This window comes from Neofelis nebulosa, chromosome 15 (genome assembly GCF_028018385.1).
Source record: "Neofelis nebulosa isolate mNeoNeb1 chromosome 15, mNeoNeb1.pri, whole genome shotgun sequence".
In the NCBI taxonomy this organism is placed as follows: domain Eukaryota; kingdom Metazoa; phylum Chordata; class Mammalia; order Carnivora; family Felidae; genus Neofelis; species Neofelis nebulosa.
The window spans coordinates 18,175,687-18,201,381 of NC_080796.1; the positions used below are offsets into that span (position 1 = coordinate 18,175,687).

General features: G+C 47.8%; 1 long non-coding RNA gene across 3 annotated transcripts in view; it reads right to left on the bottom strand.

The window, feature by feature from the left end:
• Positions 1-17,490, bottom strand: part of LOC131495405 (uncharacterized) — a 45,203-nt gene extending 27,713 nt beyond the window's left edge. The window contains exons 1-2 of one of the 3 annotated variants that reach the window (XR_009253928.1): positions 17,057-17,086; positions 488-565 (exon numbers count right to left, since the gene is read on the bottom strand). This is a non-coding gene — a long non-coding RNA (uncharacterized LOC131495405). Of the gene's footprint in view, positions 1-487; positions 566-17,056; positions 17,111-17,410 lie in introns of those variants that run through there. The other 2 variants (XR_009253930.1, XR_009253931.1) reach the window with 2 other exon arrangements.
• Positions 17,491-25,695: the final 8,205 nt, after the last annotated feature.

Sequence of the window (25,695 nt, forward strand, 5' to 3'; positions counted from 1 at the left end):
ACTCAAATTTCCAAATGTCATCATCGCAGTCATTTGCACAGTTATGGGAAGACTCTCAATTACATCCAGCCTGGAGCAAAATTCCTCTTCATCTACGGACCTAGAAACCAAGTCAGCTTCTCCCAAAACGCAGTGATAGGACAGGCATCAGTTACCAAATTATCGACATTCCCACTCAAAACGACAAAAGGAAGGAAGACGGGAGTTACTAATCCCAATCCATTTTGCAATCCAGCTGGGCAGATTTTAGGTTCTAAGACCTCTGTGGCTCAAGGATCCATTCTGTGAGCTCACAGCCCACAGAGCTTCAAGCTCACAACCTTGAAGTTGTCCTTTCCTTCTGACGGAAGGTAGACTTGTTTGCAGCTGAATAGTGTTATCAGCATAGTCTATATCTATAGAATATCGGGGGGTCTAACAACGCTATCAACTCTTAAGGAAATGTAATTACTAATTTTTTTTAAGTAAGAGAAATCTTTTTTCGTACCGTTTTGTCTAGTTTTAATATCCGAGTAACACTAGCTTCATAAAATACATTGGGAAATGTTCCCTCCTCTTCTGTTTCCTGAAAGAGATTCCACAGAACAGATTTTTGTGTTTATATTTGTGATGAGTCCTCGGTGTTTGTAGTTTTCTTCTCTTGTACATGAGGGATTCTTACGAGGATGGAAATATTCTGTACCTCGCCTATATCAATGCCAACCCTCGTTATAATATTGCAAGATGTTACCTTTGGGGGAAACTGGGTAACGGACCACCAGGGAGCTCTCTATATTATTCCTTACACCTGCGTGCGAATCTACAATTCTTTCACACGAAAAAGTGTAATGAAAAAAATTTAATGTAGTTCCAGATGCAAGTCTAAATGTTTGTCTTCTCTCAAAAAAATGGCAAGATTTTTGCAAAAACCACTTGTACGTGTGACCGAAATGGGCCACGGTGGAGCGGTGATGCAGCTTGCCAGCTCACCCCAGTCCCCACTACTCCCTATTGTCTCCCTATCACTGGGGCTCAGCATTCTCCGTGAGTCAATATCCAGTGGACCCCACTAACTTTCTCACATGCGGTGAGAGACCCCTGTCTGACACCTGTAGACATTTGAATGCCCCACTTTTGTGGACTTGGAGTCCTGTAAGCAGGGGGGCAGCAGAATTCAGCCGTGCTAAGGCGTGAACTCCCGGAAACATCTTAACTCTGTATCTCGTGCCTGAAACACGTGTGCCTGAGACATGATACCATAAGGCGGAAACTTGAAAGTCAGACAGACCTGAGTTATAATTGTGGTTTTCCCACCTGACCTTGAGCCAATTAGTTGAATTTTCACATTTTCACTTACGAACTGGGAATGATAATATACGATTCAATCTAATCCAAACCTCTAATCCAAACCTGGTGCTGTGAGCACCACAGCATAGGTGCTCAGTTAATATGTTTTCCCCATAACAACAGGATGCCTCTCTCTTTTTTGAAACCAACAGCTTATGCCAAAGGAGTTTGTTTCTCGCTGGAGCGTTGCACGTATATTTGCCGTTACCTGGGAAGGCGCGGGCCGCTTTGCTCAGCATCTCACCAGAGCTATCTCACTATCCTCATGATGACCCTGCACAGAAGGCACCTGTATCATGCCCCTCTCGCCCCTGAGGAATTTGAAGCATAGAGTTCTTTGATTATTTAACCTTTGGCCGATAATTCCGATTCCAGAATCCAGAGTGTGCTGTGCATTCAACCGCTTTTCCCACTGCCTTGCTTGGCAGAGTTTGGGAGAGGTTTCCGTTCTAGACTCTCCCCAGGGACGAGCCCCTGCTCCGTGCAGGTCCCCCCTTGTTACAGCTGTAAGGCTGACAGCGACGACTTTGTGGTCGGCCTCGATCTACGGCCTTGGGGAGACTTTGCGAATCCCATCTCTGCTTTGTTTTCTTCCCCTGACACATGAACTCGCTTGGGATAGACATGTGACTCACCTGTATACAGATTGCACCATGTTTGAAGGCGTATACATCCTGTGCAGCAAACGCAGACTATTGCTACCTACCAAGGGTATTTTCCTATAGCTGCTTTATTGGAATCCCTTTCACAATCCGATGACCTCTTACCGGCACTAATTGATTCCTATTGGCAAAGAGAAGGGGACAAAAACCAGACAGAACAGGCTGAGCGAAATGTCAGCTCTCCCCTGAGGATCGGTTGCTGGCTGAGCTGCTCAGGGGTTTGTCACTCAAGTGACAAGGAACAACAGGATACTCCCTGGCTCCTGCCAGAGTGTCCAGGAGCTTCCCAGGATATGAAACCAGAGAAATGTCTTGAGCTTATTCCTGAATGGCTAAGACGCTCCCTTAGGACAAAGCTGGCCTTGATTCCTGGCTGCCCCACCTCTCGGCTGGGCGAACTTGTCCAAGTTCTTACCCTCTCACGAAGCCTCGGTTTTCCCATTTTGGAAAATGAGAGCAGAATCAGAGCAATGCCTCCCTTAGAGGGTCTTGGAAGGAAATAAATGAGATGATACAGGAAATGTTTCACCACAGTGCCTCACACACAGTAAGCCCTCAAAAACATGTTCGTATTACATCAACGGTAGGGTTTTTGCTGATGAGCTAGAAAGATTAATAGCCATTAATGTAAGTGGTGGGATTTGCAATATGTTCAGGGAAAAAAAAAAAAAAAGGTGCCTCCGGTGGTGGTATTTTAGTCATTATCAGGAAAAAAAAAAAAAAAAAAAAGGCAGGGGAAACTCCCTTCCTGCAAAAGTTGTATTCATCAGAGATTCTCTGCGTTTGATATTTAAAAATCAAACCATGTTTCCTATTAGATTATAATTCCAGAAACGTTCTCCGTTCAATTTTGATAAATAGAACCGTCCTCTTAAAATAATGTGCCGGCTTCTGGGGCGCCTGGGTGGCGCAGTCGGTTAAGCGTCCGACTTCAGCCAGGTCACGATCTCGCGGTCCGTGAGTTCGAGCCCCGCGTCAGGCTCCGGGCTGATGGCTCAGAGCCTGGAGCCTGTTTCCGATTCTGTGTCTCCCTCTCTCTCTGCCCCTCCCCCGTTCATGCTCTGTCTCTCTCTGTCCCAAAAATAAATAAAAAACGTTGAAAAAAAAAAAAAAAAAAAAATAATGTGCCGGCTTCACCTGTTGCTAGCTTTGCGACCTTGGGCAACACTATTTGTCAGTTTTCTCATCCCTAAGGTTCCGCTCTGGAGTCCCCTGAGACAATGGACGTGGAGGTTCTTTGTAAAAGTGTAAAACCCCCTGCAGAAATGCTAGGTTACAATGGCTCCACACCTACGCTTAGCTGTGTTTCCTCAGACGTTTGCACAGTATACGTTCAATTAGGAAACAACAACTTGGGGCAGCTGGGTGACTCAGTTGGTTAAGCGTCGGGTTCTCGATCTCGGCTCAGGTCTCGATCTCATGTCGGCGTGGAGCCTGCTTGGGATTCTCTCTCTCCCTCTCTCCTTGCCCCTCCCTCCTCTCAAAAATAAACAAACATTAAAAAAAATAAGTTTTAGGGGCGCCTGGGTGGCTCAGTCGGTTAAGTGTCCGACTTCGGCTCAGGTCACAATCCCGCGGTCCATGAGTTCAGGCCCTGCGACAGGCTCTGGGCTGATGGCTCAGAGCCTGGAGCCTGCTTCGGATTCTGTGTCTCCCTCTCTCTCTGCCCCTCCCCCGTTCATTCTCTGTCTCTCTCTCTCTGTCTCAAAAATAAATAAACGTTAAAAAAAATTTTTTTTTAACAATTTCATCTCAATCTTTGGAAGGTGAGAAAATTCCCTCCGTTTTCCAGAAAGCAATTCTGAAGGGTTATCACAGAATCAGCCTCCTTGACGTCAGTCCCTCTTATTTCCCAGACAGCCTGAAACAAATCCCCGAATTAATCCCAACCTGGAGGTTTTCGTTTTATTGCTCTCCTCTCAAGAATCGCCAGGAGTCCCTAACTGTCTATGTAAAAAGCTCCGGCCCCAGCGCCTGGCATCTGTCCTGCTTTGCAACATGGTCCCACGCCTTTTCTCTAAGCTGGTGCTCGCCATTCTCCACAATCTGCACCTTCAACTCTGTCCCTGCTGCGGGGTCCCGTGGACAGTACACGCTTGCCTCCCACTCCAAACCCCCCACCTGCACCCATCCTTTGCTGTTTCACTGATGTGAATCCTACCCACCCCTGGTTATTTTCGCCCACCTATGTTTTTGCAGATGACCTGGTCATCAATACAGAAAATCCAAATGGATCAAAGACAGCGACAGCAACAATAACCAAAACTCCTGAAACCAATAAGCGGTTATAGCAAGGTTAGAGCCTGGGCGGCTCAGTCGGCGGAGTCTCCGACTTCAGCTCAGGTCATGATCTCGCCGTCCGTGAGTTCGAGCCCCACGCCCGGCTCCGTGCTGACAGCTCAGAGCCCGGAGCCTGCTTCGGATTCTGTGTCTCCCTCTCTCTCCGCCCCTCCCCTGCTTGCACTCTGTCTCTCTCTCTCTCTCTCTCTCAAAAATAAGCATTAAAAAAATTTTAATTATCATATGCCAGTGATGACAACATGAAAATCGAAATTAAGATCACAATACCGTTTCCCCTGAGTTCAGGAATGAGACCGGGATGTCCCCTCTCACCACTTTCATTCAACATAGTACTGGAAGTCCTAGCCACAGCAAGTAGACAAAACAAGGAAATCAAGGCATCCAAACCGGTAAGGAGAAAGTAAAACTCTCACGATTTGCAGGTGACATTATATTATGTATAGAAAACCCTAAAGACGCAACCGAGAAATGAAGAGAACTGATAACTGAACTCAGTGAACTCACTGGATACAAAATCAATGCACAGAAGTCTTTTTGCATTCCTATGCACTAGCAATAAGGCAGGAGAAAGAGAGATTAAGAAAACCAACGATCCCATTGGCAATTGTACTAAGATCAATAACGTACCTAGGAATAAACAACCGAAGAGGTGAGAGATCTGTACTGCGGGAAAACTGGAAAACACTGATGAAAGAAATTCAAGACAATTCAAAGACCTAGAAAGACATCCTGTGCTCATGGGTTAGAAGAACAAGTATTACTAAAATGTCTATACTTCCCAAAGCAATCTACAGGTTTGATGCAACGCCCATAAAAGTACCAATAGCACTTTCCACAGAACCAAAACGAACAATCCTAAAACGTGTACGGAGCTGCAGAAGACCTCCAAAAGTCAACCAATCTCGACAAAGAAAAACAGAACAGGTATTACAGTTCCAGATTTCAAATTGTAGTCCAAAGTGGTAGTAATTTAAACAGCAGGATGCTGGCACAAAAATGGACGCACAGATCAACAGAACAGACTCGAAAGCCCCGAAATAAACCCATAATCACATCTCCAATTAGTTTTTGACCAAGGAGGAATGCGCATCCGATGGGAAAAAAGACAGTCTCTTCAACAAACGGTGTTGGGAAAACCAGACAAGAACGTGCAAAACAGTGAAATTGGACCGCTTTCTTTCACCATACACAAAAATAAACTCAGATTAAAGACCTAAATGTGAGACCTGAAGCCATAAAAATCTTCGAAGTGAGAACAGGCAATCATTTCTCTGAGAAATCGACCATAGCAACATTTTTCTAGATATGTCTCCTGAGGCAAGGGAAACAAAATACAAAATGGACTATTGGGACTGCATCAAAACAAAAACCCTCTGCACGGCGAAGGAAGCAGTCGGCACAAGTGAAAGGCAGCCTACGGAGTGAGAGAAGGTATTTGCAAATGGCATGTCCGATAAAGGGCTAGCATCCAAGACACATAAAGAATTTATGAAACTCAACACCCAAAAAACAAAATAATCAAATTTAAAAATGGCCCGAAGGCACGAACAGAGATACCTCTCCAAAGAAGACCTCCAGAGGGCCAACAGGCACACATCCCTCCTCATCAGGGAAATGCAAATCAAAACCACAATGAGAGACCACCTCACGCCTGTGAGCCGAGCTAAAAATCAAAACAAGACATAACAAGTGTTGGCGAGGACATGGAGAAAAAGAAAGCACTGTTGGTGGGAACGCAAACCGGTGCAGCCACTGTGGAGAAGAGTAGGGAGCGTCCTCGAAGAACGAAAATAGAACTACCCTACGATCCAGGAATCACCCTCTTGGGACACGATGGAAGCAGCCCTAGTGTCCATTGGTAGGTGAACGGACAAAGAAGATGAGTGGGCGAAGAAGATGAATGGGCAAAGCCATAAAAAAGAATAATATCTTGCCATTTGCTAAACCGATGAGAGCCTAACGCTACACAAAATGAGTCAGAGAAAGACAAACACCGTATGATCTTATTCACAGAATCTAAGGAACAAAACAAATGAACAAAGGAAAAGGAGAGAGAGGCAAACCAAGAGACAGACTCCTCACTACAGAGAACAAACTGATGGTTACTAGAGGGGAGGTGGGAGGAGGCGAGGGGGGTGAGATAGGTGATGGGGATTGAGGAGTGCACTTGTCATGATGCAAACATAATAATAAAAAAATAAAATAAAGTTATTGTAACAGAAAAGGCTTCAGATGAAAGGTGAATTTATTATGTACTTATTTATTTATTGAATTTATTCATTCAATAAATATTGGAGTTCCAAACGGGAAAAAAAAAAAAAAAACCACGATACCAATTTCTCATCGAGCTCTCTGCTGTCAGTGTGGAGCCCGCGTTGTATGCTCTGTCTCCCTCTCTCTCTGCCTCTCTCTCTCTCTTTCTCTCAAAATGACACAAGCATCTTAAAAAATGGATCAGAGACCTAAATGTAAAACACAAAAGTCCAAAGGTCCTGGAAGGTCACGCAGAAGATCTGGATGATGCCGGACATGGGGATGACTTTTTAGACAACACCAAAGGCGTGATCCATGAAAGTAACAGTTGATGAGCCGAACTTCATTAAAATTAATAAGAATGTCCGCTCTGCAAAAGACACTGTCAAGGGAACAAGAAGACAAGCAACAGGCTGAGAGAAAATATTTGCGAAAGGCACATATGACAAAGAGCTAGTATGTAAAATATGCAGAGAACGTTTAAAACTCAACAAGAAGAAACCCCCCAAACGACCCAAATAGGACAACGGGCCAAGTCTTAGCAGGCACCTCACCAAAAAAGATATAGAGATGGCAATTAGGGGTGTGTGAAAATAAACTCCACGTCGTCTCTCATCATGGAAATTCAAATTAAAATGACAACGCCATACCACCCCATCCCTATCGGAATGGCCGAAATCAAGAACACCGACAATACCAAATGCTGGCGAAGATGTGAAAAAACAGACACTCTCATTCATTGCCGGTGGGAATACAAAATAGCACAGCTACTATCGAAGGCAGTTTGACAATTGCTTACAAAGCTAAACACACTTTTACCTCATTTACCCAAAGGAATTGAAAACTTATATCCATGCAAAAACCTGCACGTAGAGTTTACGGCAGCTGCATTCATAATTGCCAAGAATTGGGTACAAACCAAGATGCCCTTCCCTTCAGTCGGTGAATGGATAAATAAACCGTGCGACATCCAGACAAGGGAATATTATTCGGTGCTGAAAAGAAACGAACGACTAAGCTATGGAAAGGCATAGAAAAACCTTAAATGCCTATTATTGCCGAGTTGAAAGAAGCCAATCTGAAAAGGCTTCATACGGTGTGACTTCAGCTATACGACCTTCTGGAAAAGGAGAAACTCTGGACACAGTGAAGAGACCCATGATTGGCAAGATTCGGCTGGGGAAATGGGGTGACAGCAGGGACCAACAGTCACGACGCAGAGGACTTTTAGGGCAGTCACAGTACTCTGTACGATGCCATAATGATGGATGCATGCCACCATCTATCTGTCCAAACCCATAGTACGTCCAATACCCAAAGTGAACCCTGATGTAAACGATGGACTTTGAGTGGTTAGGTTGTACCAATACGGTTTCACTAGTTGTAACAAGCGTAGCACTCTTCGGGGCAAGGGGGTGTGCAGGTGTGGGGGCAGACTGGGTGTGGGAAAATCTTTGTACCTTCCTCTTAATTTTGCTGTGAACCTAAAACTGTTCTAAAAAATAGTATCTTAAAATATAATGGGCATGGCTGTGGGAGTGCAGGGGAAAAAATAACTCACAGATGGCAGGGGGGAGGGGTACCACTTTTCTTCAGGGCAGTTTGAAGATGTACATCGACAGCCTTAAAATAAGAATGGCCTCCGACCAAGCAATTCCTAGAAACCTACCACAGGTGACCTTCTATTCTGTCCTAATAGTTCTATGTGCCTTGTAGAGAAGACGTACGTTATTTTTTCAGTTTTCAACGTCTTTAATATGAGTCAATAACGGGAGAAGACAGAGATTGTTAGGACTGTAGCGCGTGTGTGGCAAAGACGAGGTTCTGAACGCGTTCTGCATATCTGGGGTCAGCTACTTTGCGCAATAGATGTGTACAAATTGAGCTGCGTTCTCCATTATGCTAATGGAAGAAAAGTCTGCAAGAAACGCAAAGAATCGTCTAATAACGTGAGTAGCTATTGCCTCGTGTGTCCGTTTTAGAAGTTCGCACCATTTCAACTTTTAGATTCGCTCAAAGCCAAAAACGCCCAAGTCATTATTCTCTTGTAATGTCCCGGTCAAATTGTGAAGGGCGGTCATTCTAAGAGAGCCCTAGCTGTGTGTTGTGTTTTCACTGTCTCGATTTACGGGATGCAATCACTTTCTCAGCCATTCTGGGGGCAGCCTCAAAGGGAAGGATTCACGTGCTAGCAGAATTTGGTTGATCTCTGGAGTAAGCGAAACTCGTATACAGAAGCAGTCGGTTAGTCTGCTTCTAACACGCTCTGATCAGGAGACCAAGCAATCTCCAGGTAGAGAAAAACAAAGAAAGCAGACACGTGTGGGTACAATCGACCGCTCAGAACATTCCTTGAAACACACAGAATAAAAACATCTAGAGTGCACCTATCTCCAGAATGCTTGAGCTGTAGCTGTGCGTCCCCTTGGCCCGGCGCTGTCCCAGCTAAAAGAAAGAGCGAAACAGGCTCCGAGAGAGTGACTCACCCAAAGTCATGTCCAACATCAGCGGTGAGGTTGCGATTAGAGTCCGTTGTCTCCCAGAAGCGCCAGTAGCTCTCACAAGTAAAACAGACAGTGTGGTGTAAGGAAAACACTACCAGACCAGGAGTCAGGAAACCCGGGATTCCAAGCTGGCTTTGTCACTGAATCAGCCACGTGTCTTTGGGCAGACGACTACCCTTTGGGGACTGTGCCTCTTTGCCTACAATATGAGGAGGTTCTACTAGAAAGCACCAGAGAGCTCTGCAGATCTAACAGCCTGTAGTTTCCAAGTAGCTCCTTCCTTCCCCTTCCTGTCCTTTCAGATTGAGACCTCGCAGGCACTCTCGCCCCTCCAGTCTCTTTTCCATCCACAATTCCCGGGGGCACACCTCTTCGGCGGCAAGGTCCAGAAGCTTCTGCAAGGTCAGAAGGATGCATCCAAGCTTCTGCAAGGTCAGAAGGATGCCCGGTGAGCTGTGGAACAGGTGCTAAAGCATTTCTCATGTTGCTGAGACTATTTTAGCTAGAGTCATGTTATTTTTTTTCCTGCCTAAATGGATTAACTAGGCACACATACGTCTGTAGACAGAACACCATTGAATACACTTCGCAGAGTACATAGCAGCTAAATTTTCCTTAAACAGGCATCAAGTGCCTGTAGAGGTAGGAGGAGGCCAGGAAAGACGATTTCCTGAGGCAGCCTGCCTCTCCCACAGGAAGGGGCTACCCGGGTCCTGACCCAGAGAGGAGGAAGAACACGGGGACGGAAAGAGGGGGTTCTGCCACATTCAACTAAGCCAAATCGCAGACCAAGGGAAAGGAGAGACAGACAGAACTGCGTTGTGTCATCAATCAATTTTCAACCTCAGTTAACTTCATTGGCATGACAAGGTAGACGCACTGCCAAAATCAACAGAATAGATCTGTGTGCCGAAGGCAGGCTCTGGTGCTAATGGGAGGTTTTAATGCCAGACATTCTGTCCTCCGAATGTTTCCTAATGTCCTTCCTTCTTTGTCTCCAGCTGCCACATGTTGTGGGTATGATCTTGCTACTGAAGGTCACGGGATTAAGCTTTGGGCACCGAAACCAAGCTCATGAGAAGGGCCTTCTTTCCTGAAACTCTTAGTATAAAAGAGTTTGAAAAACCCTGTGAATTTGTGTTTTTGTTTTATTTACCATACAGTACCCAATAATAAAAATAAGCAAGTCTTTTCAGGTAGGCTATTGTTAAAATAGTTCACTTCCTACGCAGGTTTTTAAAGTAAAAGATGCTCACCAAGAAAACGACCTAAAATTTCTTTATCAGAAATGCCTGCTATAATGTTTACATTTTCAGTAGGCATATAATTAAGCTGTTAATATCTAGGATCTTTATGCAAAGCATAAATCTTATGGGCAATCTTATGGGCAAAACATTACCCTCACCTGGTAGCAGCATGCACTAATGATAAGAGTTATTATTTCTTGTGAGCTTCCTGTATTAAATAACTGACTAAATGCATGTATCCCTGTAAAATCTGGAATATTTAAGATGTAAGCAACCTACTAAACCTGTTAGTGTAATTCCCCTAATTTTACAAAAACTGAGATCCAGCCATTTTTGTTTTCCCCCCGTCCTGAGGAGAAATAGGGAAATGACTTTTTTTCTGGTTGGACAAGGTTTTTGTTTTGTTTTTCTTTTTCAGGATCTTAGTGGCCCAGATATGTACTATATTATCCCTACCAGGAGCCCAGCCCAAGCTTCCAGGCCAAGAAGCATTTATAGGCGATAGATAAAATCAGACCATGAGCAGACCAAGACGTGGGCCAGCAAGTACGTGATAATGGCTAAGCTTAATGTTTAAACAAATATTTGTTTTAAAGGAGGCAAAAGGTGAGAGTATTACATATGTTTCAGATAGGATATAGATACGGCATGCCCAGATACAACACAGGTATGGCAAAAGCCTACAATTTGGAGCACACCATCTTATGGGCAAAACATTACCCTCACCTGGTGGCAGCATGCACTAATGATAAGAGCTATTATTTCTTGTGAGCTTCCTGTATTAAATAATTGACTAAACGCATGTATCCCTGTAAAATCTGGAATATTTAAGATGTAAGCAACCTACTAAACCTGTTAGTGTAATTCCTCTGATTTTACAAAATCCGAGATCCAGGCATTTTTGTTTGCTTAAGGTCAACATTTAACAACTAAGTTGATACTAGAATTCAGGTCTCTCCGCTCTCAGAGCAGTGAATGCCCCATTACACAAGGATCTTATTGCATACTTGGATTCTGTACTTTGCCCTTGACATATTCATAAAAGCTAAAACTGAAGTCTATAAAGAGGTCAGTGTCCATCAACAATAAATAAACCACTACATTTTGCCTATTGTCCACTTCCAGCCATTTACTTGTTCATTTGACAGTTCCTCTCAGGAAAGGCACTTGTTGGTTCATTGGTAGGGTTGATTGATTAAAGATACCCTGCAATTTAATTTAAAAACCAAGGAGTAATCAAGGCCTTCTTCATTCTGTCGGTTTAATAAGCATTTGCAAAGGAAGGTCATCGTTATTGCTAACACAATCACAGCATCAGTGAAATGAGGAAGAAGATGTATATATATCGTATGATATGTGTGTATCATATATACATGATCTATACGATATATGTGTTATATATGATATATATGTTATATATTATATATGTTGTATACGTGTGGGTATGTGAGCCTTACATATATATTTATATGCATATAAATATGTATACTCTTATCTTCTAAATGTTTGAGTAGTTCTCCAAAAGTTGCCTTTATCAAAGTGATTCTGCATGGCTAGTGAGAGTAGGATAGTGGGACAGACTCGTCTCTGGACTTTTCTTTCCCTCCTAGTCAAAGTTCTCTGAGCCAGGCTCTTAAGCATCTCTCTGCACTTGAAGCGTGTTATGTTTGGGATCCCGTCAAATTCTGTTTGAAAGGCGTCCAACTGAAGGGACCGGGGTGATGTCAGGGACAGGGGTGAACCAGGATCTCCATCTCTAAGCACTGGGAGAGCTATATTATCCGGAAGAGTAGTGCATCATACCTTGATCAGGGAAGTTAAAATATTCTCCAAGATACTCTGTTTGTAAGACATTTTCCAAATTGCATTCCAGTTGCAGAAATATTTTTGGCAAGTAAGCCGCAGGGGGCTGAGAGCCTGGTCCGTGCCAGCTTGACTGACTCCAACAGCCAGGGTGGAAGGTCTGGGCTGGAGGAGGACAGGCGAGCGCCCGCGCGAGGGGAGGGAACGCCCGCTGGCCAGCCGGCCTTGAGCCCCTGAGCACCTCTGATTTGCTCTCCAGACTCCAAGGACAGTGTTGCTACACTGAAAGGTACCAGTTACCGACAGAGATGGTGAGAGGAGGAGGAAGAGGAACCAGGAACCGAGGCCCCCCTGATAAGCTACGCCCCGAGGCCCAGCGAGGGCAGAGCAGGAGGATGGGATCTGGCCCTTCGGCCACCTAGGGTTGTCCTAGAGTCCACACGGGAGCCAGCCTCCTACCACGGCTACCCCTTGCTGCCACTGCCAGCTGGCCCGGCACTCGTGGCCAGGTCTTGGCGTTTCCGTGGAACAGAAACAATTTCACCCGAGAGCGGAACAGGCCACCCCGTGACGGCGATGAAGCGAGTTCCAGACAAGAGGGCTCTGTGATGTGTCTGAACAGACAAGAACGCGGGCATTGTCGAAACCCCCAAATGAGCCAACATCGCCTTCCTGACTAGCAGGAATGACTGCCGTTTCTGTCCTGATCGCGCCTCTCGCCTTCCTCCGGCCAACCTCCCCATCACGGTGATCTCTGCTCTCTGGCAGCATCCGATTCACAGCAAAGTCGGCTTCCCGAGGCCCCACCCCAAATCACCCCAACACGAGCCAGCCCAAGCCCCTCCTAAGTCCTCTCTAACACCTCCTTGCCCACAGCGCACCGTCTGTCTCCGTGCAATGGGCCATAACCACCCCTGGGTTCGGCTACAGGTGTCTCCCTGCTGGCCTGTAGCCGGAGGGTCAGATGACAACGTTTGTCTGCTCTGTGCCGACCAATGTGCTGACTTCTGGGCTCACGGCTTGTCCTACCCTGAGAGAGCTCACCACCTAATGGAAGATGCAAGGAGCCGGGGGGCGGGGAGGGGGGGGTGAATGACCTCGAGAGTTGGGACAAGGCAAACGAAGTTCAACAGGATATCAAACGAATAACCTTAAGGGTGGTACGACGCAGAGACTGTGAAGGAACTGAGAACCCCATTGAGATCAAATCTATTTATTTTTCGTATTAAGTTCTTCCGTATTTAGCTATCTAGTGTTGTGAATATATTTCCCAATTTTAAGGCTCCAAGGAAAGGCAAAACCCAGTCAACAAGAACAGGGGCTTCAGACCTCCTGGAGGGCACAAAGAATTAGACAAAGTGCCGGGGGAGCTGGGAGAGCCACCTTTTTAGTGTGAAAGTCTCCAACTCCTACCCGTTCAAAAAGTCCCTTCAACGGTGAGCAAACCAACGTCCTGCCCAAAACTCTGCTCGTAAGCTGCGTGGCAAATGTCTTCCTTTAGATAGAATATGTGTTTCTTTCTCCTTCTTCTTCTTCTTTTTTTAAATATTTATGGGAGGGGCAGAGAGAGAGGGAGAGAGAGAATCCCAAGCAGGCTCCACACTGTCAAGTGCAGAGCCAACATCCAGAGGCAGACCCGGGTGACCCACCAGGTGCCCCAGGTATGTGTTTCTTAACACCAGGAAGATTGAGAATGAAGCCTGGAAAGACGCGAGAGAGCCAAACCATAGTATTTTATAGCCCAGGTTAAAGAGAAAATCGTATATATTTACTGTCTTGTGTATTTGTAATTTTTAAGAGAATTGGGCAAATTAGAAGGGTAGCCTCATAATGCCACTTTAAAATACAATTGAGTAATGAACACAGAGTTTTACGATTTTAAGTTGAATTCTTACTAAATTTATTGGAACATGTAAGACAACTCTGCAACCTTGCATTTATAAATTTAAGGGCTCAAATGTATGTAAGTATGAAAGTACTCCGGAAAGTACTGTCTGATAATTCAAATAGATATGGATATATACGTGTGTGTGCTGTATATATGTACATGCGTATATGAATGTGTACATAAAATTTGGAATGACGGCTCAGCATGTTAAGAGGTAATTACCGCACTTTATTCGTAGGCCCTTTAGGAATGATTGCTAAGCTCTGTTAGACTAAGAAATAAAATAATTACATCTGTAAGCTGAACTAAAATAAACTATATTTTTCTAATTTTAACTTTAATAAGTAGAATATTAATTTTTAACCCAAAGCATAAACCTTCAAAATAGTGTTTTCTACATACAACAGACACTAGACAGAAGACGTCTAGGAACTCATGTGAGCATAAGCAAACGCCCTGCTGTGTGGTTAAGGGCTGGGACGGGGAAAGATAAAATGCTACATGGCAACCAGCCGGAGGGGCCAGGACGCGCGGGACCCTCAAGGAAGACGAATAGGGAGCCAAGAAAAAGGTGTGAGGACAGAGGGAGGGCAGGAGGGTGAAGCCATACAACTGTCACTCATTTACAAATACCGAGTGCCTATGGCACAAAGCTAGGGGCCTGAAGGGCCACCCAGACACCCCTGTAAATCAAACATTTTAAACCTTCCTGAGGCTCAACCACTCGAGTTACCAAACTACAACCCCTTAACCCAGGGGGGGGCCCCTGAGGCCCGTGAAGGTGGACAAGAAGCGATGTAGGAACCAGCATGATTGTTCGGGAAGGACCCTGAGGACCCACACGGGATAGACCTTACCTCTCAGGGCTGCCAAGTGTTGGCTGAATCTTCTGCAGATCACAGGTCTTTGCAAAAGAGAAGATAGATCCTATTTTCTAAAGACCAAATGGGGAGTGAAGAGGTTGGTGGGCGGCGGGCAGAGGGACAGAAGGTCTAGGAGGGTGAGACACCGGGACCAGGGTTGGTAAACTCCAACTAAAAAGGAATGAGGACAGAAATGACTCCCGGATGAAGGAGTTCGAGATCGCTGTGACCCACCTCAGGGTTTACGCCTCTACAGAGGCTGTGGCTTTACCCACACAAAGTGTTCTGTAAACAACACCAAAAAGAGAAAAAAAATGGCAGATCGGGGATTCACAGAACTCATTGTCAAGTTCCTAGGCTGTAGCCTTCAAATAAATCTACCCCACCTTTCACGTCTAATGGAACAGGTGTGTGTCTCAGGGCGGATGGTTTGAGATGCTTTCCCTCCGACAGTCCTAGGGACACTGTGAAATGGCTTTAAAGAACCACTTCCATCAATGGGTATAGACCCTCTATATGTGTGTGCAGTCCTTTTTGTCTGAGGTTATCAGAACATCGAAGCCTCTCGTTCCTGGGAATACCGTCTGGGATTGTCTGGTGACTATGTGGCTATGAGGGCCCTGAACATTATCTTCAAATCTCCATAGAAGAATCGTCCCTTGTGTTTCATGTCAACGATAGTTGAGCCAAACTGCCTTTGACGTCCCTGGAGTTATCTGATCACCCAGATGACACTGAGCAGAGCTAGATGCTAGGACTCGGCAGCTCAGCCCTAACATCTGCCCGAGGCCAGCAGTGAGGGCTCCAGGAGCCCCTCCAGTCCATCCAGTCTACCATTTGCCACTGGCTTACCATGCCACCTTGGGTCACTGAGGCCCCCATTCTGTGCCATCTGTGAGATGCGTATAATAGCACGCCTGGTCCTTCTGTCCCTCCTCTGCCATCTCCTGCTCATGCTCTCCCTCCCTCCCTGCTTCCCTTCCTCCCTCTCTCCCTCCCTTTCTCCCTTCCTTCTCCTCCTCCTTCTTTCTCTCATTCTCCCTTCCTCCCTCTCTCCGTCCCTCTGTCCTTCTCTCTCTCTCTTCTGCAGAAGATAATGCGTCTGAAGTGCTTTGAGCTCCTTGGAGATAGAAGGTCTATAAATATAAGCTGTTATCACTGTTACCGTGGAAACACTCCCAGAGAGCTGTGCTCCATTCCTGTGTTTGCCGGGCATACTTCTGGCCTTCTTGCCCTGCTGGCTTCTCGAGGGTGTTAAAACAATCAGTGATTTTACAAAGCGCTGCGGCCAGGTAGGGGGTGGGGACCCAGGGCGGAACTTGTTTGGGGTTTTTTTTTTTTTTTTTTTCATATCAATCTTGAAAAATGGTACTTCTATCTGCTAAGGTAAAGGGTCATGCAAAATTGGCCAGAGTCAGCTATGAATCCAAGGATGCCGGTGATGACACCCAACCAACTAATCGATAACAAGGTTCGGGCGAGCAGGAATTCCAATGAGCTTCAGAAATAACATCACATCCATTTCCTAATTTGCTCTGAGTCCTGATTGAGTCCTCAGCTTCAGAACCATGGCTAGCAAAACGTTGAGGTTAAGAGTCAGTGCCTTTCTGCCAGTCTGTGGCTTTCTGGAAAGCAGGAGCTATGCCTTTTTCATTATGGCCTTTGCAAGGCCTAGTACGGTACCTGGCACACAGCAGGGTCTGGACAGAGGTTTGTGAAGAAAGACGAGTACGTGGCCGCCACCTTCTATGACGCAGCTGGACGTGCCACTGGGTACGACAAATGCCACAAGTGTTGGCTTGGACCCAGGTCCCGGCGTTTGCTTTCTGCCCCCCACCCCACCCCCACCCCCATCAGTGAGGCAATGATGTTACTTCGGTCCTGACTTCACGCGCGGTCCTGGGAAAGTTGCTCTACAGCTCAAAGCCTGATATGGGAGAGTAACGCGACCGAATTGTTAACCAAACAACTGCGAAAGGTCCCGTGCAAGAAGGAAGGAGTGAAAGCCGTGGGAAAGGTCATGGAGTGTTTGGAGGCAAAGCTATGAGCTCGAGGGCGGTTTTCCAGGCCTCAGATGAGCAAACGCAAGGAAATCAGAACGAGCTTTGCAGTCAAACCAACCAAAGAATTCAGTGCCTGGGCCCTGCCACTCGCCAAACGCCCTGAGCCTCAAGGCTCCCGTGTGTAAAATCAGAATAGCAGCCCTTACCTCGTGGGTCTGAGGTGATGGTCAAAAGAAATAAGTATGTGAACCCACAAACTAGTGGCTGGCCCCGGTCAATGATTAACCCGGGTTCATTCCATTTCAGTACTTTGGCAACGTGCACGAAGAAAGCAGACTATTTTGAATAGTGCATTTACAAGTTTGTTCTAAAGGCCAGGTAGATTTCAGATTCCTCCCGAGGTGGGGCAGGGGGTAAGCCTGCCTTTGAGCAGGGGAGCGGGGAGCTCTCTGTGGGGGAGAGAAACCGCAGGGGTGGACCCAGGGAGCCAAGCAGGGCAGTTACATCATTACAGAGACCGCTGCAAACCGAAGGTGCAGAGCGGCTCGTCTGAAACTTACTAAGAATCTCAAGGGGGCCACGGCTGACCTCGGTGACTGCACGGGGTTGCCCACCCACCGAGCCGGGGGTGGGGGGGGGTGCGGCGGTGGGGTCACCGATCCGGCCCCCGGCACCGCCAGAGAAGCTCAGGCCGATGAAGTAAGCAGAGCCAGGTTCACGGCGTTAACCAGGTGCTGCTTTGGTGATCGCGGCAGGCCTCAGGCAGTCGGAGAGAGGCTGAATCGGGGCTGAGTTCCGCAGGCTGCTTGGGGGACGCTGGATCCGTCTCGTAAGCTACACCTAAGCTGTCGTGAAGGTCATTTCAGGAGGAAAAAGCTCATAAAACGGTGAAACTCCACGTGGAGCAATTAATGATTGCATAAAAGGTGCTCAGAGGTTCAGGGTGTTCTTGTGTCCTTGTGCACAGGGGCGGAGGTGAGGTCAGATTACAAAGCACACAAAGACATTCGCCATTTGTTCAACTGCTATTGAATAATCTGCTGAATACGAGACAAGGCGCTAGGCCCTGTCTAGGAAACAGATTATTTTTACGATGTCTAAAGTCCCTTTCAGTTCTAGCATCTGAGGATTCCTTGACAAAGACGAGGGGCCTACCTTGAAGAAACTTAAGTCTAGTGCAAAAGCAACACGAAATTAAAATCACTCTGCACAGGGGCGCCTGGGTGGCTCAGTCGGTCGGGCATCCGACTTCGGCTCAGGCCATGATCTCGTAGTTCACGAGTTCGAGCCCCGCATCCGGCTGTGTGCTGACAGCTCAGAGCCTGGAACCTGCTTCGGATTCTGTCTCTCTCTCTCTCTCTGCTCCTCCCCCCACTCATGCTCTGTCTCTCTCTCTCTCTCTCTCTCGCTCAGAAATAAATAAACATTAAAAAAAAATTTTTTTAATCGCTCTGTGTGGAATGCTTTCAAATGGGGTATTCAAAATCTATCATTTATATTCATATGTGTTCCTACCTGCTAGAGTTTTTATATGGTCATTCACCTAGATGTTGACTGAGCCCTTCAAACACTAAGAATATATATATATATATATATATATATATATATATATTTTTTTTTTTTTTTTTTTTTTTTTTTTTTAAATCTGGCAGTAAAACTAAGTCACAGGAGAGAGAGTGGATTCTCCCAGAGTCTAATAAGGCTGTGGCAGGACATAGCTCCTCGAGATCAATGACCGAGTTCATTCTCCGTGGTTCCCATTCTCCCCCACTCTCTGTCCACCAATAAAGTGTGCGATTAAAATGGGCCTCACTCCTTTCCTCGTTGCCAACAGAAAACTATTAATGGAAGCTGCGGTGTAAATGTGGTGAAGCCAATTTGGAGCACAGGATTTAAATATCAGACAAATCTTGGGGCACCTGGGTGGCTCAGTCGGTTGAGCATCTGACTTCAGCTCGGGTCATGATCTCACGGCTCATGGGTTTGAGCCCCATGTCAGGCTCGTGCTGACAGCCCAGAGCCTGGAGCCTGCTTCCGATTCTGTGTTTCTCTCTCTCTCTGCTCCACCCCCGCTCACACTCTGTCTCCCAAAAATAAATAAACGTAAAAAAAAAAAATTTTTTTTTTTTTTTAAAACAGACAAATCTTCAGATTCTGCCTCCACCGTTTGTCAGTTAGCAGTGATCTGGGCAAGTGACTTAATCTTTTGAAGCCTCGATTTTTCTCATGGGTTGAAATATTAATTCCTGTCCAGGGTCTTCGAGGACTAAAAGCTTCTAGCAGTGCCTGGCACATGTTGTCCCTTCGTCTACTGCTGAGCCTACCCCCACCCCTCCCCTCTCCATTCCTTTCATAAAGCCTGCCATGAACGGAAGTTCGCAGACTGTAATGCCCCCCTCCCCTTGCGTCTCGTGGAAGGGTGGAAGGACAAATGACCCCAAGGCAGAGCCAGGAAAACCAGGATAGTTACGACGAAAGACAGGTGTTGAGCCAGTTGAGTCTAAGACTGACTTAGTATTCACCTTGGAGTGTGTGAAATCTCGTTGAGGGTTCTCCTGATTCCCCTCACCCTGGACACACCCCTATACATTCCTGGTGCTTTATTTGATCCAGGCAGGTGCACTGCGGGGCCAACGGTCCCCTTAAAGGCAGGAGAAGAAGGAAACAAGGTTGAGAGAGGAGAGACCCAAAAGTTCCACGTATTCTTCCAGGAAGCGAAAGCCCTTAGTCGCAGACCCATGAGCCATTCTAAATGAGGGAGGAAAACTAAAGGAAGGGGGGGAGGGAATTCTCTCCCCAGACGGCTACCCTGAAATGACGATAGAGATGCTGCTGTGCGCGCCAGGACCCCGCTCAGGTGTCAAAGCCCCTAATAAACCAAGGCTAACGGCCAAATGGGCCTAAAAGTCCCCCCTCGCTGGAGGTTCGCACGTGAGGAGCCCGCGGTCAAGTGCACGGCACAGCTCAGGGGAACGCGCACGGGATGAGGAATTCTGACGGCCCAGATCCCACGGGCAAAGATGCGGAAGGACGCGGAAAGCCGCCAAAGCCCAGTAAGTACACTTCACGGCCGTGCCTGGGCTCGGGGCTCTGCACGGAGGCAGCAAAGGCCGTGCCGGATGGCTCAGGACTCCCACTCGGGGCCAGTTCCAGCTCATCTCGCCGGACGGCCGTTGGTGTGGTCACAACTGCGCGGCCACGCCTGGGTTCTGTGCTTGCTCCGAGCCCACCCCTGGTCACATTACGCTTACCTCCAACGTACTTCACCAGGGAATTTAAGGTACGCTGTTCTAATCCGGAGCCTTTGGTAACAAAGAATGGTTTCTCACTCGAGCTAGTTCAAGAGAAGGGGGTTTTCATCTGAAGATACAGAACTTTCCCGGGAATCCAGGGCTGGGGCTGCATGGGGCAGCTGGCCCCGGAGGGAGTGGAACTGAAAGCTGTCGAGGACTGGGGCAGAGGCTGCTGTCCCTTCCTCCTCCTTCTCTCTCCTCCTCCCTCTCTTTCCTCCTCCTCCTTCTCCCTCCTGCTCCTTCTCCTTCCTCCTCCTTCTCCTCCCTCCTCTTCCTCTTCCTCCTCCTGCCTCCTCCTTCCTCCTTCTCCTTCCTCCTCCCCCTCCTTCCTCCTCCCCCTCCTTCCTCCTCCCCCTCCTTCCTCCTCCCCCTCCTTCCTCCTCCCTCTCCTTCCTCCTCCCTCTCCTTCCTCCTCCTCCTTCCTCCTCCTCCTCCTTCCTCCTCCTCCTCCTTCCTCCTCCTTCTCCTTCCTCCTCCCCCTCCTTCCTCCTCCTCCTCCTTCCTCCTCACCCTCCTTCTCCTTCTTCCTCCTTCTCTTCCTCTTCCTCTCCTACCTCCTCCTTCCTCCTCCTCCTTCCTCCTCCCTCTCCCTCCTCCTCCCCCTCCTTCACCCTCCTCCTCCTTCTCCTCCTCCTCCTCCTCCTCCTCCAGCCCTCTGTGCTGTGTGTGAGCCCATGGTGCACTTGTCGGCTGCAGTTCCCAGCCCGCCTCGCAGCTGGGTATGACAGTGTGGGGAGCCGGGTATAAATGGAAGTGAGATGTATAAATCTGGCATCGTCTTCTTAAAGTCAAACCACCTGTCCTGATTTTCTCCTTGCGGCAAGATGGAGTGTGGACATGGTGTCGACTCAGCCGTAGTCGGGCAAAGGACAACAGTCCAGAGAATGCCAGAATGACACAGGAGGAACGGGGGGGGGGGGGGGTCCCTAGATAACGCCAGGCAGCAGAACCACCTTGCCAGCCTGGACCGTTCCTCTCCAGGCTCCTACAGGAGAAAGAAACACTGCTCCTTTTTTGAGCCACTTTATTTTTGGGTCTCTGACAGTGGCTCGGCTTGCATCCGTGTGAACACAAGAGCTGAGGGCTGAGGGCTGGCCTGCAGACCGAGCTTCCCTGGGTCCATGCCACCCTGGTCCGCTCTGCCACGGCCGGCTGGGAGGATGCGGTCCTAATCAGCTCGGGCTGCTATCACAAAGTCCCGTGGACCGGGTGGCTGACACAAGAGCCACTTAGCTGCTCCCCGTCCTGGAGGCAGGACATCCGAGAGGAGGGCACCAGCGTAGTGGGGAACTGGGGAGGGCCTCTTGCCGGCTTACACTCTTGTGTCTCCACGTGGCTGGACGGGAGCAGGTGTCTTCACCCTGACGGCCTCCTCTAACCCTAATCGTCCCCCAGAGACTCCACCTGCTAATGCCACCACACTGGTGGGGGGGGGGGGGGCGGGTAGGGCCTCAACGTATGAATTTGGTGGGGGGGCAAACACGCATCCCTAACGGGCATCACGATGAAAACAGCAGTGTGGGCAGTACGTCCCCCAGTGAGGCCAGGGAGCTGAATAAGCACGTGAACTCACGACCTGCCGCTCAGTTTGGTTCCTGAAAGTCCTCCACCCGAGGACTAGCGTCGTACCCGAAAATCGCCAGTGGGCGAGGCTTTCTAGCAAGTCAACTGTTCTTAGGCATCAGGTGGCCGGCTCATCGGTGGTCACAGCCCAGGAGGGCCGTGCACACCCCAGGGATTCCGGGCCTCGGGCTCCGGCGGGTGTCACAATCTGTGAAGGGTTCGTTCACGCGGGTTACTGGCTCCCACTCCAGAACTCGTCCTGCAGGTCTGTGGTGGGGCCTGAGAATTTACATGTCGGACATGGTATCTACCTGCTGTCCCTCGCGTTGTATAGCAAGAATACAAGTGTCCCTAGTATCTGTCACAAAATCCTAAAGCTAGATGCTTCCAGAAACACGAAGCACCCCATCATTTTCGTATGTCAAAAGACAAGGCTGGGGGTGCCTTGGTGGCTCAGTCGGTTGAGCGTCTGACTCTTGGTTTCTGCTCGGGTCAAGATCCCAGGGTGGTGGGATGGAGCCCCCCTTGGGATCCACACTGAGCACGGAGCCTTCTTGGGGTTCTCTACCTCTGCCTCTGTCCCTTCTCTGCTCCTGCTCTCTCTCTGTGTCAGACAAAAACAAAAACAAAAGACAAAAAACGCCCAGAAGACAAGGATGCCTTTCCAGTCAGTGGCTTGGGAGGTAAATAAATGCATCCTTTATTCAACAAATGTTACTAAGTGCTTCTTTTGTTTCAGGCACTAGGAGCCAGCAGTGGCAAAGCAGACAGAAATGCCAGCCCTCCCCCCCCCCCCCCCCCCCGTGGTGCTTACGTTCAAGGGGAGCAAGTTACCACTTACTGAATTTCTATTCTGTTCTAAGCCCTTCACATTCGTTATCTCTACCTCCCACGAAGACAGTAAAACAGATGTCATTGGGGTGTGCCCGGGGGTTCAGTTGGTTGGGTGTCCGACTTTGGCTCAGGTCATGATCTCACGGTTCAAGGGTTTGAGCCCCTGCGTCGGGCTCTGTACTAATGGCTCGGACATTAACTAGCAAGTCCCTGCTGAACACTGGAGACCTTTCCTTCCTCCAATAAGTTATTCAATAAGTATTTCTTGAAACCTCTATGAGCCAGGCACTGGCTGGGAACAATAGAGAAATCGAGGTAAGACTGCGCCCCTGCTTTCAAGAGCTTATAATGCAAGCATAGCGACTTCTCCCTGGCTGCCCTCCAGCTCCTACACTGGGGGTCCTCTTTGGGACAGTAATTTTTGTCATATGTCTTATGGTTTAAACTTTTTGTCTTTATTGATGATCTCAACTCATGTACCAATTTGTGCTGGGTTTTCATAGGTTTGTTTTATTTCTTGGTATTGGAGCTATTGCTATATAGGATTTGGGGGCACCTGGCCGGCTCAGTTGGTCAAGCATGCAACGCTTGATCTCAGGATTGTGAGTTCAAGTCCCATGTTGGGTGTAGAGATTCCTTTAAAAAGGGATTTTAAAAATCGAATAAAATGCATATGTAGGATTTGGGTATTTGGTGAGACAATATAATGATTGATTGATTGATTAGAATTTTTTAACGTTTACTCATTTTTGAGAGACAGAGAGAGACAGACCACGAGTGGGGGAGGGGCAGGAAGAGAGGGAGACACAGAATCCAAGGCAGGCTCCAGGCTCCAAGCTGTCAGCACAGAGCCTGATGCAGGGCTCGAACTCGTGGACCAGGAGATCATGACCTGAGCCCAAGTCGGTCACTTGACCAACTGAGCCAACTAGCTGCCCTATATTGATTAATTTTCTTAAGAGAAATGACAGTCATCATCCAAGACCTGGGGTAAATATTTTATAAAGGACATGGGTCCTGGGGCAATGAGAGGAAACAAATCCTTGGAAGGCCAAGAATCTACGAACCTTAAAAACTATATGAACCTACCGTCAAGGGTGGAGAGAGGAGAAGAACATTTAAAAGAGGAAAAGGAAATCTGCGAAGTAAAATAGTGGACGAACGGGCAAGAAAGAGCAATAAAACCTACTCAGTAGAACTCTTGCTGGAAGGGCCTTCCCGTCATTGGTTGAATTGCATGTTTAGGTCTCAGCGAGTGTGGCTGATGTTCAGCTTCCAGTGTGGCTGATGTTCAACTTCCAGGTTTTTTAGAAAGAAAACAAGGATTTAAGTGTATCGGCTCGCGGGTTTGGAGATCTTTAATAGGGGGATATGTGCCTTATTAAGTTTGGAGGCTTGAAATCAGACCCAAGCTCGTGATTCCAAAGGCCCAGCCAGGAAGTGAAGTCGCCGACTACACCTGGGGCTGGGGGGCTGGGGGGCTGGGGGAAGGGGATCAAGATAGCAAGTTACCGGGGCGCCTGGGTGGCTCAGTCGGTTAAGCGTCCGACTTCGGCTCAGGTCACGATCTCAGCGTTCGTGAGTTCGAGCCCTGCGTCGGGCTCTGGGCTGATGGCTCAGAGCCTGGAGCCTGCTTCCGATTCTGTGTCTCCCTCTCTCTCTGACCCTCCCCCGTTCATGTTCTGTCTCTCCCTGTCTCAAAAATAAATAAAACGTTAAAAAAAATTTTTTTTTAAAAAGATAGCAAGTTACCACCGACAATCAAGCCTCCCTGTACCTGGTAAAGCCCTCTGTGCAAAGGTACTATTGTGGACACTCCTTGTTTTATTTCCACCTGACCTGGACTACTGAAGCTCAATTAACCGCTGTCTCCCAATTGTCTGGGCTGTTTTCACATTTCCAAGGGCAAAGTTGTCTTGTCTGCCTCGTCTCCAAATTTGAGCCTACTGAGATCATTCTTGAATACAACGGTCTTACCCCAGAAGCGCATTCCTGTGTGCCTGGGGGTCTTTATAACACTCCTGCTGTGCTGTCTCCCCAGACTTCTCACACACCCTATGGTGGGGCTCCTCAAACATTTTGGTGCTTAGCAATTCCCCGGGAAGCTTGTTCACATGTATCTTCTTGGGCCCTATCCAGAAAATGATTGAGTAGGGCTGGGATAAATCCCAAAAAGTTGCACTTAAAAGGACCTGACCAGACAAATCCGATGCAGAGGGTTCACGGTCAACATACTGTGAAATTCTGTGCAGTTGTATTCGCGTTAGAGGCAAATGTGCTGGCGGGGGTGCGGGGGGGTGGGGGTGTGCTTCACAGCTCTGCTAAATTTATTGAGTGTGTACTATGCACCCATCACTGTGCTAGGTACAGGGCACACCATGGAGGACAAAGCCTGGTCTCATGAAATTAAAGTCTAAATAAATAACCTCACAAGTCCCGGACACCAGGGAAGTCTTCTTCTGAAGGCTCAGTGGGTCATCTGGCCAAGAGGGGAGGGATGAACATTCCAGACGCAGAAGGAATAGTACATATAAAGACCTTGTGGCCAGAAAGGGAGCTGGGAGAGTCTGAGGACCTTCCAGAAGCTACCCAGTGGGCTCAGCATATAGTCCCGTGTTGGCCAACCTCAGTCACACTTCCAAACTCTAAGGTTCCATCCTTCTGGAAGGCTGATGAAATTGAGGAATGACTGATGCGCGCAAAGCAGCCCTTGCTCACAACGAAATGTGAGCTACTCTAAGACCAGTTAAAACTAGCCGGGCAGCTGGCGTGCCAGCCTGGGCAAATCACACCCTGTGCCACCACAGTCCATACTAAGATAAGGCAACAGCTGTCTAAATCCCGCAAGCCCCCAGAGAGGCTGGCCAAGATTGAGTCCACTGTTGCCACAGGAAGCAGAGGAAGGTGGTGGGCAGGGTATCAGCAGAACCAGTCCCTGTCAGCAAGGCAAAGCCACAGATTGTGGCCGTGGTGTTCCCCTGCTCCTTCCAGAGCCAACTTCTCTGACCCCGGTTGGGCTGGACTTTTCTGATGGTCTCCTTTCCCCATGACTTGCCTTTCTTACCACAAAGGGAAGGAATCCGATGCTCTCAGGGGACAATGAAATGTTAGATAAGGGGACCCCTCTCATGCTTTTGTGTTTTGAGAACGGGCCT